The sequence below is a fragment of the Diplotaxodon limnothrissa genome, linkage group LG3 (assembly GCF_057381915.1).
Source record: "Diplotaxodon limnothrissa isolate DT_005_m linkage group LG3, D_limnothrissa_male_GT1.1, whole genome shotgun sequence".
Classification (NCBI taxonomy): Eukaryota; Metazoa; Chordata; class Actinopteri; order Cichliformes; family Cichlidae; genus Diplotaxodon; species Diplotaxodon limnothrissa.
In genome coordinates this window covers 68,991,183-69,002,498 of record NC_140598.1, presented here as the reverse complement: position 1 = coordinate 69,002,498, position 11,316 = coordinate 68,991,183, and the positions used below count along the sequence as shown (strand labels likewise).

At 57.7% G+C, this 11,316-nt stretch overlaps 4 non-coding genes and 3 pseudogenes across 4 annotated transcripts; all 7 read right to left on the bottom strand.

Moving 5' to 3' along the window:
- Positions 1-425: 425 nt before the first annotated feature.
- On the bottom strand, positions 426-544 carry LOC146637542 (5S ribosomal RNA; annotated as a pseudogene).
- A 1,765-nt stretch (positions 545-2,309) lies between these two features.
- Positions 2,310-2,428, bottom strand: LOC146637541 (5S ribosomal RNA; annotated as a pseudogene).
- A 622-nt stretch (positions 2,429-3,050) lies between these two features.
- Positions 3,051-3,169, bottom strand: LOC146637540 (5S ribosomal RNA; annotated as a pseudogene).
- A 1,414-nt stretch (positions 3,170-4,583) lies between these two features.
- On the bottom strand, positions 4,584-4,702 carry LOC146637539 (5S ribosomal RNA). Its single transcript, XR_014905978.1, has one exon. It is a non-coding gene; the product is annotated as a 5S ribosomal RNA (ribosomal RNA).
- A 1,291-nt stretch (positions 4,703-5,993) lies between these two features.
- LOC146637538 (5S ribosomal RNA) lies at positions 5,994-6,112 on the bottom strand. The gene has a single exon (XR_014905977.1). It is a non-coding gene; the product is annotated as a 5S ribosomal RNA (ribosomal RNA).
- A 2,082-nt stretch (positions 6,113-8,194) lies between these two features.
- Positions 8,195-8,313, bottom strand: LOC146637537 (5S ribosomal RNA). The gene has a single exon (XR_014905893.1). It is a non-coding gene; the product is annotated as a 5S ribosomal RNA (ribosomal RNA).
- Positions 8,314-10,792: 2,479 nt separating this feature from the next.
- Positions 10,793-10,911, bottom strand: LOC146637536 (5S ribosomal RNA). The gene has a single exon (XR_014905976.1). It is a non-coding gene; the product is annotated as a 5S ribosomal RNA (ribosomal RNA).
- Between the last annotated feature and the right edge of the window lie 405 nt (positions 10,912-11,316).

Sequence of the window (11,316 nt, the reverse complement as noted above, 5' to 3'; positions counted from 1 at the left end):
TGTAAGTCGCCTCAGCCAGCAGCCACAGGCCCTGGTGGGGTGTAGGTGGCCTCAGCCAGCAGCCACAGGCCCTGGTGTGGTGTAAGTGGCCTCAGCCAGCAGCCACAGGCCCTGGTGTGGTGTAAGTGGCCTGAGCAAGAGCCACAGACCCTGGTGTGGTGTAATTGGCCTCAATAGCAACTAAGGCCCTGGTGTGGTGTAAGTGGCTTCAGCCAGCAGCCACAAGCTCTGGTGTGGTGTAACTGGCCTCAGCCAGCAGCCACAGGCCCTGGTGTGGTGTAGGTGGCATCAGCTAGCAGCACAAGACATTGGAAAAGAGCCAAAAGCAGTGTCGTTAATGTGCCCTCATTAATGGGGAGCTGCTTTTGGTCTTTTAATACACCCCTTCTCTGGATCAAAAGCGGTTCAATGACATGAAAATGAAAGGCTTACAGCACCAGGTATTCCCAGGCAGTCTCCCATCCAAGTACTAACCAAGCCCAGCCCTGCTTAGCTTACGAGATCAGACGAGGTCGGGGGTGCTCAGGGTGGTATGGCCATAAGCTGCTGGCCCCAGCACAATGTCTCAATTTATGGATTCAAGTGATTAGGTGGCAAGTACCTGAAGTTACGAAGACAATCCTATAACCATACCTGCATGTTTGCATAATACCCTAACCCAAAGGCTCAGTTTGGCATTTATCCAACAGCACAGGCCCTGGATTGTTGAAGATGGCCTGAAGAACCAGCACAGGACCTGGTGTGTTTTACATGGCCACAGCAAGCAGCACAGGGCCTGGTATGGTGAAGATGGCCTCAGCAAGCAGCCACAGGCCCTGGTTTGGTGTAAGTGGCCTCAGCCAGCAGCCACAGGCCCTGGTGTGTTGTAAGTGGCCTCAGCCAGCAGCCACAGGCCCTGGTGTGGTCTAAGTGGCCTCAGCCAGTGCCACAGGCCCTGGTGTGGTGTAAGTGGCCTGAGCAAGAGCCACAGGCCCTGGTGTGGTGTAAGTGGCCTCAGCCAGCAGCCACAGGCCCTGGTGTGGTGTAAGTGGCCTAAGCCAGAGCCACAGGCCCTGGTGTGGTGTAAGTGGCCTCAATAGCAAATAAGGCCCTGGTGTGGTGTAAGTGGCCTGAGCAAGAGCCACAGGGCCTGGTTTGGTGAAGATGGCCTCGGCCAGAAGCGCAGGGCCTGGTGTGATGTGAGTGGCCTGAGCAAGAGCCACAGGCCCTGGTGTGGTGTAAGTGGCCTCAGCCAGCAGCCACAGGCCCTGGTGTGGTGTAAGTCGCCTCAGCCAGAAGCCACAGGCACTGGTGTGGTGTAAGTGGCCTCAGGAACCAGCACAGGGCCTGGCGTGTTGTACATGGCCACAGCTAGCAGCAGAGGGCCAGGTTTGGTGAAGATGGCCTCGGCCAGAAGCGCAGGGCCTGGTGTGGTGTAAGTCGCCTCAGCCAGAAGCCACAGGCACTGGTGTGGTGTAAGTGGCCTCAGCCAGCAGCAAAAGGGCCCTGGTGTGGTGTAAGTCGCCTCAGCCAGCAGCCACAGGCCCTGGTGGGGTGTAGGTGGCCTCAGCCAGCAGCCACAGGCCCTGGTGTGGTGTAAGTGGCCTGAGCAAGAGCCACAGACCCTGGTGTGGTGTAATTGGCCTCAATAGCAACTAATGCCCTGGTGTGGTGTAGGTGGCCTCAGCCAGCAGCCACAGGCCCTGGTGTGGTGTAAGTGGCCTCAGCCAGCAGCCACAGGCCCTGGTGTGGTGTAAGTGGCCTCAGCCAGAGCCACAGGCCCTGATGTGGTGTAAGTTGCCCCAGCCGGTCACTCAGGCCCTTGTGTGGTGTAGGTTGCATCAGCCAGAAGCCACAGGCACTGGTGTGGTGTAAGTGGCCTCAGGAACCAGCACAGGGCCTGGTGTGTTGTACATGGCCACAGCTAGCAGCAGAGGGCCAGGTTTGGTGAAGATGGCCTCGGCCAGAAGCGCAGGGCCTGGTGTGATGTGAGTGGCCTGAGCAAGAGCCACAGGCCCTGGTGTGGTGTAAGTGGCCTCAATAGCAACTAAGGCCCTGGTGTGGTGTAACTGGCCTCAGCCAGCAGCCACAGGCCCTGGTGTGGTGTAAGTGGCCTCAGCCAGAGCCACAGGCCCTGATGTGGTGTAAGTGGCCCCAGCCGGTCACTTAGGCCCTGGTGTGGTGTAGGTGGCATCAGCTAGCAGCACAAGACATTGGAAAAGAGCCAAAAGCAGTGTCGTTAATGTGCCCTCATTAATGGGCAGCTGCTTTTGGTCTTTTAATACACCCCTTCTCTGGATCAAAAGCGGTTCAATGACATGAAAATGAAAGACTTACAGCACAAGGTATTCCCAGGTAGTCTCCCATCCAAGTACTAACCAAGCCCAGCCCTGCTTAGCTTCCGAGATCAGACGAGGTCGGGCGTGCTCAGAGTGGTATGGCCGTAAGCTGCTGGCCCCAGCACAATGTCTCAATTTATGGATTCAAGTGATTAGGTGGCAAGTACCTGAAGTTACGAAGACAATCCTATAACCATACCTGCATGTTTGCATAATACCCTAACCCAAAGGCTTAGTTTGGCATTTATCCAACAGCACAGGCCCTGGATTGTTGAAGATGGCTCAGGAACCAGCACAGGGCCTGGTGTGTTGTACATGGCCACAGCTAGCAGCAGAGGGCCAGGTTTGGTGAAGATGGCATCGGCCAGAAGCGCAGGGCCTGGTGTGATGTGAGTGGCCTGAGCAAGAGCCACAGACCCTGGTGTGGTGTAATTGGCCTCAATAGCAACTAAGGCCCTGGTGTGGTGTAGGTGGCCTCAGCCAGCAGCCACAGGCCCTGGTGTGGTGTAAGTGGCCTCAGCCAGCAGCCACAGGCCCTGATGTGGTGTAAGTGGCCCCAGCCGGTCACTCAGGCCCTGGTGTGGTGTAGGTGGCATCAGCTAGCAGCACAAGACATTGGAAAACAGCCAAAAGCAATGTCGTTAATGTGTCCTCATTAATGGGGAGCTGCTTTTGGTCTTTTAATACACCCCTTCTCTTGATCAAAAGCGGTTCAATGACATGAAAATGAAAGGCTTACAGCACCAGGTATTCCCAGGCAGTCTCCCATCCAAGTACTAACCAAGCCCAGCCCTGCTTAGCTTACGAGATCAGACGAGGTCGGGCGTGCTCAGGGTGGTATGGCCGTAAGCTGCTGGCCCCAGCACAATGTCTCAATTTATGGATTCAAGTGATTAGGTGGCAAGTACCTGAAGTTACGAAGACAATCCTATAACCATACCTGCATGTTTGCATAATACCCTAACCCAAAGGCTCAGTTTGGCATTTATCCAACAGCACAGGCCCTGGATTGTTGAAGATGGCCTCAAGAACCAGCACAGGACCTGGTGTGTTTTACATGGCCACAGCAAGCAGCACAGGGCCTGGTATGGTGAAGATGGCCTCAGCAAGCAGCCACAGGCCCTGGTGTGTTGTAAGTGGCCTCAGCCAGCAGCCACAGGCCCTGGTGTGGTGTAAGTGGCCTCAGCCAGTGCCACAGGCCCTGGTGTGGTGTAAGTGGCCTGAGCAAGAGCCACAGGCCCTGGTGTGGTGTAAGTGGCCTCAGCCAGCAGCCACAGGCCCTGGTGTGGTGTAAGTGGCCTGAGCAAGTGCCACAGGCCCTGGTGTGGTGTAAGTGACCTAAGCCAGAGCCACAGGCCCTGGTGTGGTGTAAGTGGCCTCAATAGCAAATAAGGCCCTGGTGTGGTGTAAGTGGCCTGAGCAAGAGCCACAGGCCCTGGTGTGGTGTAAGTGGCCTCAGCCAGCAGCCACAGGCCCTGGTGTGGTGTAAGTCGCCTCAGCCAGAAGCCACAGGCACTGGTGTGGTGTAAGTGGCCTCAGGAACCAGCACAGGGCCTGGTGTGTTGTACATGGCCACAGCTAGCAGCAGAGGGCCAGGTTTGGTGAAGATGGCCTCGGCCAGAAGCGCAGGGCCTGGTGTGGTGTAAGTCGCCTCAGCCAGAAGCCACAGGCACTGGTGTGGTGTAAGTGGCCTCAGCCAGCAGCAAAAGGGCCCTGGTGTGGTGTAAGTCGCCTCAGTCAGCAGCCACAGGCCCTGGTGTGGTGTAGGTGGCCTCAGCCAGCAGCCACAGGCCCTGGTGTGGTGTAAGTGGCCTCAGCCAGCAGCCACAGGCCCTGGTGTGGTGTAAGTGGCCTCAGCCAGCAGCCACAGGCCCTGGTGTGGTGTAAGTGGCCTCAGCCAGTGCCACAGGCCCTGGTGTGGTGTAAGTGGCCTGAGCAAGAGCCACAGACCCTGGTGTGGTGTAATTGGCCTCAATAGCAACTAAGGCCCTGGTGTGGTGTAGGTGGCCTCAGCCAGCAGCCACAGGCCCTGGTGTGGTGTAAGTGGCCTCAGCCAGCAGCCACAGGCCCTGATGTGGTGTAAGTGGCCCCAGCCGGTCACTCAGGCCCTGGTGTGGTGTAGGTGGCATCAGCTAGCAGCACAAGACATTGGAAAACAGCCAAAAGCAATGTCATTAATGTGCCCTCATTAATGGGGAGCTGCTTTTGGTCTTTTAATACACCCCTTCTCTGGATCAAAAGCGGTTCAATGACATGAAAATGAAAGGCTTACAGCACCAGGTATTCCCAGGCAGTCTCCCATCCAAGTACTAACCAAGCCCAGCCCTGCTTAGCTTCCGAGATCAGACGAGGTCGGGCGTGCTCAGGGTGGTATGGCCGTAAGCTGCTGGCCCCAGCACAATGTCTCAATTTATGGATTCAAGTGATTAGGTGGCAAGTACCTGAAGTTACGAAGACAATCCTATAACCATACCTGCATGTTTGCATAATACCCTAACCCAAAGGCTCAGTTTGGCATTTATCCAACAGCACAGGCCCTGGATTGTTGAAGATGGCCTCAAGAACCAGCACAGGACCTGGTGTGTTTTACATGGCCACAGCAAGCAGCACAGGGCCTGGTTTGGTGAAGATGGCCTCAGGAAGCAGCCACAGGCCCTGGTTTGGTGTAAGTGGCCTCAGCCAGCAGCCACAGGCCCTGGTGTGTTGTAAGTGGCCTCAGCCAGCAGCCACAGGCCCTGGTGTGGTCTAAGTGGCCTCAGCCAGTGCCACAGGCCCTGGTGTGGTGTAAGTGGCCTGAGCAAGAGCCACGGGCCCTGGTGTGGTGTAAGTGGCCTCAGCCAGCAGCCACAGGCCCTGGTGTGGTGTAAGTGGCCTCAGCCAGCAGCCACAGGCCCTGGTGTGGTGTAAGTGGCCTCAGCCAGTGCCACAGGCCCTGGTGTGGTGTAAGTGGCCTGAGCAAGAGCCACAGACCCTGGTGTGGTGTAATTGGCCTCAATAGCAACTAATGCCCTGGTGTGGTGTAGGTGGCCTCAGCCAGCAGCCACAGGCCCTGGTGTGGTGTAAGTGGCCTCAGCCAGCAGCCACAGGCCCTGGTGTGGTGTAAGTGGCCTCAGCCAGAGCCACAGGCCCTGATGTGGTGTAAGTGGCCCCAGCCGGTCACTCAGGCCCTGGTGTGGTGTAAGTGGCCTGAGCAAGAGCCACAGACCCTGGTGTGGTGTAATTGGCCTCAATAGCAACTAAGGCCCTGGTGTGGTGTAGGTGGCCTCAGCCAGAGCCACAGGCCCTGGTGTGGTGTAAGTGGCCTCAGCCAGTGCCACAGGCCCTGGTGTGGTGTAAGTGGCCTGAGCAAGAGCCACAGACCCTGGTGTGGTGTAATTGGCCTCAATAGCAACTAAGGCCCTGGTGTGGTGTAGGTGGCCTCAGCCAGCAGCCACAGGCCCTGGTGTGGTGTAAGTGGCCTCAGCCAGCAGCCACAGGCCCTGATGTGGTGTAAGTGGCCCCAGCCGGTCACTCAGGCCCTGGTGTGGTGTAGGTGGCATCAGCTAGCAGCACAAGACATTGGAAAACAGCCAAAAGCAATGTCGTTAATGTGCCCTCATTAATGGGGAGCTGCTTTTGGTCTTTTAATACACCCCTTCTCTGGATCAAAAGCGGTTCAATGACATGAAAATGAAAGGCTTACAGCACCAGGTATTCCCAGGCAGTCTCCCATCCAAGTACTAACCAAGCCCAGCCCTGCTTAGCTTCCGAGATCAGACGAGGTCGGGCGTGCTCAGGGTGGTATGGCCGTAAGCTGCTGGCCCCAGCACAATGTCTCAATTTATGGATTCAAGTGATTAGGTGGCAAGTACCTGAAGTTACGAAGACAATCCTATAACCATACCTGCATGTTTGCATAATACCCTAACCCAAAGGCTCAGTTTGGCATTTATCCAACAGCACAGGCCCTGGATTGTTGAAGATGGCCTCAAGAACCAGCACAGGACCTGATGTGTTTTACATGGCCTCAGGAACCAGCACAGGGCCTGGTGTGTTGTACATGGCCACAGCAAGCAGCACAGGGCCTGGTTTGGTGAAGATGGCCTCGGCCAGAAGCACAGGGCCTGGTGTGATATGAGTGGCCTGAGCAAGAGCCACAGGCCCTGGTGTGTTGTAAGTGGCCTCAGCCAGCAGCCACAGGCCCTGGTGTGGTGTAGGTGGCCTCAGCCAGCAGCCACAGGCCCTTGTGTGGTGTAAGTGGCCTCAGCCAGCAGCCACAGGCCCTGGTGTGGTGTAAGTGGCCTCAGCCAGTGCCACAGGCCCTGGTGTGGTGTAAGTGGCCTGAGCAAGAGCCACAGACCCTGGTGTGGTGTAATTGGCCTCAATAGCAACTAAGGCCCTGGTGTGGTGTAGGTGGCCTCAGCCAGCAGCCACAGGCCCTGGTGTGGTGTAAGTGGCCTCAGCCAGCAGCCACAGGCCCTGGTGTGGTGTAAGTCGCCTCAGCCAGAAGCCACAGGCACTGGTGTGGTGTAAGTGGCCTCAGCCAGCAGCAAAAGGGCCCTGGTGTGGTGTAAGTCGCCTCAGTCAGCAGCCACAGGCCCTGGTGTGGTGTAGGTGGCCTCAGCCAGCAGCCACAGGCCCTGGTGTGGTGTAAGTGGCCTCAGCCAGCAGCCACAGGCCCTGGTGTGGTGTAAGTGGCCTCAGCCAGCAGCCACAGGCCCTGGTGTGGTGTAAGTGGCCTCAGCCAGTGCCACAGGCCCTGGTGTGGTGTAAGTGGCCTGAGCAAGAGCCACAGACCCTGGTGTGGTGTAATTGGCCTCAATAGCAACTAATGCCCTGGTGTGGTGTAAGTGGCCTGAGCAAGAGCCACAGACCCTGGTGTGGTGTAATTGGCCTCAATAGCAACTAAGGCCCTGGTGTGGTGTAAGTGGCCTGAGCAAGAGCCACAGGCCCTGGTGTGGTGTAAGTGGCCTGAGCAAGTGCCACAGGCCCTGGTGTGGTGTAAGTCGCCTCAGCCAGAAGCCACAGGCACTGGTGTGGTGTAAGTGGCCTCAGCCAGCAGCAAAAGGGCCCTGGTGTGGTGTAAGTCGCCTCAGCCAGCAGCCACAGGCCCTGGTGTGGTGTAGGTGGCCTCAGCCAGCAGCCACAGGCCCTGGTGTGGTGTAAGTGGCCTCAATAGCAACTAAGGCCCTGGTGTGGTGTAAGTGGCTTCAGCCAGCAGCCACAGGCTCTGGTGTGGTGTAACTGGCCTCAGCCAGCAGCCACAGGCCCTGGTGTGGTGTAAGTGGCCTGAGCAAGTGCCACAGGCCCTGGTGTGGTGTAAGTGACCTAAGCCAGAGCCACAGGCCCTGGTGTGGTGTAAGTGGCCTCAATAGCAAATAAGGCCCTGGTGTGGTGTAAGTGGCCTCAATAGCAACTAAGGCCCTGGTGTGGTGTAGGTGGCCTCAGCCAGCAGCCACAGGCCCTGGTGTGGTGTAAGTGGCCTCAGCCAGCAGCCACAGGCCCTGGTGTGGTGTAAGTGGCCTCAGCCAGAGCCACAGGCCCTGATGTGGTGTAAGTGGCCCCAGCCGGTCACTCAGGCCCTGGTGTGGTGTAGGTGGCCTCAGCCAGCAGCCACAGGCCCTGGTGTGGTGTAAGTGGCCTCAGCCAGCAGCCACAGGCCCTGGTGTGGTGTAAGTGGCCTCAGCCAGAGCCACAGGCCCTGATGTGGTGTAAGTGGCCCCAGCCGGTCACTCAGGCCCTTGTGTGGTGTAGGTTGCATCAGCTAGCAGCACAAGACATTGGAAAAGAGCCAAAAGCAATGTCGTTAATAAGCCCTCATTAATGGGCAGATGCTTTTGGTCTTTTAATACACCCCTTCTCTGGATCAAAAGCGGTTCAATGACATGAAAATGAAAGGCTTACAGCACCAGGTATTCCCAGGCAGTCTCCCATCCAAGTACTAACCAAGCCCAGCCCTGCTTAGCTTCCGAGATCAGACGAGGTCGGGTGTGCTCAGGGTGGTATGGCCGTAAGCTGCTGGCCCCAGCACAATGTCTCAATTTATGGATTCAAGTGATTAAGTGGCAAGTACCTGAAGTTACGAAGACAATCCTATAACCATACCTGCATGTTTGCATAATACCCTAACCCAAAGGCTCAGTTTGGCATTTATCCAACAGCACAGGCCCTGGATTGTTGAAGATGGCCTCAGGAACCAGCACAGGGCCTGGTGTGTTGTACATGGCCACAGCAAGCAGCACAGGGCCTGGTTTGGTGAAGATGGCCTCGGCCAGAAGCGCAGGGCCTGGTGTGATGTGAGTGGCCTGAGCAAGAGCCACAGGCCCTGGTGTGGTGTAAGTGGCCTCAGCCAGCAGCCACAGGCCCTGGTGTGGTGTAAGTCGCCTCAGCCAGAAGCCACAGGCACTGGTGTGGTGTAAGTGGCCTCAGCCAGCAGCAAAAGGGCCCTGGTGTGGTGTAAGTCGCCTCAGTCAGCAGCCACAGGCCCTGGTGTGGTGTAGGTGGCCTCAGCCAGCAGCCACAGGCCCTGGTGTGGTGTAAGTGGCCTCAGCCAGCAGCCACAGGCCCTGGTGTGGTGTAAGTGGCCTCAGCCAGCAGCCACAGGCCCTGGTGTGGTGTAAGTGGCCTCAGCCAGTGCCACAGGCCCTGGTGTGGTGTAAGTGGCCTGAGCAAGAGCCACAGACCCTGGTGTGGTGTAATTGGCCTCAATAGCAACTAATGCCCTGGTGTGGTGTAGGTGGCCTCAGCCAGCAGCCACAGGCCCTGGTGTGGTGTAAGTGGCCTCAATAGCAACTAAGGCCCTGGTGTGGTGTAAGTGGCTTCAGCCAGCAGCCACAGGCCCTGGTGTGGTGTAAGTGGCCTCAGCCAGCAGCCACAGGCCCTGGTGTGGTGTAAGTGGCCTCAGCCAGAGCCACAGGCCCTGATGTGGTGTAAGTGGCCTGAGCAAGAGCCACAGGCCCTGGTGTGGTGTAAGTGGCCTCAGCCAGCAGCCACAGGCCCTGGTGTGGTGTAGGTGGCCTCAGCCAGCAGCCACAGGCCCTGGTGTGGTGTAAGTGGCCTGAGCAAGAGCCACAGGCCCTGGTTTGGTGTAAGTGGCCTCAGCCAGCAGCCACAGGCCCTGGTGTGGTGTAAGTGGCCTGAGCAAGAGCCACAGGCCCTGGTTTGGTGTAAGTGGCCTCAGCCAGCAGCCACAGGCCCTGGTGTGTTGTAAGTGGCCTCAGCCAGCAGCCACAGGCCCTGGTGTGGTCTAAGTGGCCTCAGCCAGTGCCACAGGCCCTGGTGTGGTGTAAGTGGCCTGAGCAAGAGCCACAGGCCCTGGTGTGGTGTAAGTGGCCTGAGCAAGTGCCACAGGCCCTGGTGTGGTGTAAGTGGCCTGAGCAAGAGCCACAGGCCCTGGTGTGGTGTAAGTGGCCTCAGCCAGCAGCCACAGGCCCTGGTGTGGTGCAAGTCGCCTCAGCCAGAAGCCACAAGCACTGGTGTGGTGTAAGTGGCCTCAGCCAGCAGCAAAAGGGCCCTGGTGTGGTGTAAGTCGCCTCAGCCAGCAGCCACAGGCCCTGGTGTGGTGTAGGTGGCCTCAGCCAGCAGCCACAGGCCCTGGTGTGGTGTAAGTGGCCTCAATAGCAACTAAGGCCCTGGTGTGGTGTAAGTGGCTTCAGCCAGCAGCCACAGGCTCTGGTGTGGTGTAACTGGCCTCAGCCAGCAGCCACAGGCCCTGGTGTGGTGTAAGTGGCCTCAGCCAGAGCCACAGGCCCTGGTGTGGTGTAAGTGGCCTGAGCAAGAGCCACAGGCCCTGGTGTGGTGTAAGTGGCCTGAGCAAGTGCCACAGGCCCTGGTGTGGTGTAAGTGGCCTAAGCCAGAGCCACAGGCCCTGGTGTGGTGTAAGTGGCCTCAATAGCAAATATGGCCCTGGTGTGGTGTAAGTGGCCTGAGCAAGAGCCACAGGGCCTGGTTTGGTGAAGATGGCCTCAGCCAGAAGCGCAGGGCCTGGTGTGATGTGAGTGGCCTGAGCAAGAGCCACAGGCCCTGGTGTGGTGTAAGTGGCCTCAGCCAGCAGCCACAGGCCCTGGTGTGGTGTAAGTCGCCTCAGCCAGCAGCCACAGGCCCTGGTGTGGTGTAGGTGGCCTCAGCCAGCAGCCACAGGCCCTGGTGTGGTGTAAGTGGCCTCAATAGCAACTAAGGCCCTGGTGTGGTGTAAGTGGCTTCAGCCAGCAGCCACAGGCTCTGGTGTGGTGTAACTGGCCTCAGCCAGCAGCCACAGGCCCTGGTGTGGTGTAAGTGGCCTCAGCCAGAGCCACAGGCCCTGATGTGGTGTAAGTGGCCCCAGCCGGTCACTCAGGCCCTGGTGTGGTGTAGGTGGCATCAGCTAGCAGCACAAGACATTGGGAAAGAGCCAAAAGCAGTGTTGTTAATGTGCCCTCATTAATGGGCAGATGCTTTTGGTCTTTTAATACACCCCTTCTCTGGATCAAAAGCGGTTCAATGACATGAAAAGGAAAGGCTTACAGCACCAGGTATTCCCAGGCAGTCTCCCATCCAAGTACTAACCAAGCCCAGCCCTGCTTAGCTTCCGAGATCAGACGAGGTCGGGCGTGCTCAGGGTGGTATGGCCGTAAGCTGCTGGCCCCAGCACAATGTCTCAATTTATGGATTCAAGTGATTAGGTGGCAAGTACCTGAAGTTACGAAGACAATCCTATAACCATACCTGCATGTTTGCATAATACCCTAACCCAAAGGCTCAGTTTGGCATTTATCCAACAGCACAGGCCCTGGATTGTTGAAGATGGCCTCAGGAACCAGCACAGGGCCTGGTGTGTTGTACATGGCCACAGCAAGCAGCACAGGGCCTGGTTTGGTGAAGATGGCCTCGGCCAGAAGCGCAGGGCCTGGTGTGATGTGAGTGGCCTGAGCAAGAGCCACAGGCCCTGGTGTGGTGTAAGTGGCCTCAGCCAGCAGCCACAGGCCCTGGTGTGGTGTAAGTCGCCTCAGCCAGAAGCCACAGGCACTGGTGTGGTGTAAGT